This window comes from Pteropus medius, unplaced genomic scaffold (genome assembly GCF_902729225.1).
Source record: "Pteropus medius unplaced genomic scaffold, Ma_sr-lr_union100, whole genome shotgun sequence".
Taxonomy (NCBI): Eukaryota; Metazoa; Chordata; class Mammalia; order Chiroptera; family Pteropodidae; genus Pteropus; species Pteropus medius.
Genome location: NW_024340696.1, coordinates 7,551,335 through 7,551,882, shown reverse-complemented (window position 1 = coordinate 7,551,882; position 548 = coordinate 7,551,335). Strand labels below are relative to the sequence as shown.

General features: G+C 27.2%; 1 pseudogene; it reads right to left on the bottom strand.

Moving 5' to 3' along the window:
- Window positions 1–394: 394 nt before the first annotated feature.
- Window positions 395–509, bottom strand: LOC120610289 (uncharacterized; annotated as a pseudogene).
- Between the last annotated feature and the right edge of the window lie 39 nt (window positions 510–548).

Genomic DNA, 548 nt, shown 5'->3' with positions numbered 1-548 from the left:
TACCGAGCCTTCCTCAGGGATAAGAGGTGAGTGTGTTCTCTGTTTATAGGCAACCTTATTTAAAAAGTATTTTATTTTATTTCGTTTTATTTTATTTTATTTCATTTTATTTTATTTTATTCTGTTTTATTTTATTTTATATTTTCTTTCATTTCATTTAATTATTTCATTTCATTTCATTTTATATTTTATTTTACTTTATATTTTATTTTATTTTATATTTTATTTTATTTATTTTATTATTTTATTTTATTTTTTATTTTATTTTATTTTATTTTATTTATTGATTTATTTATTTTTATTTTATTTTACTTTTTAGGTGAGGCAACCCTTGGTTGACCTCACAGATTGCAAGGACCTTGTCAGTTGACAATCCTTTATTTTTTATTTTTTACGCCTACAGCACCTGGTCTTCCTAGGTGGTCTCCCATCCACTAACCAGGCCTGACCCTGCTTAGCTTCCGAGATCAGATGGGATTGGGCTTGTTCAGGGTGGCATGGCCATAGACCTTGCATTTTATTTTTTGGTTATGAGCTTTTGTACATGA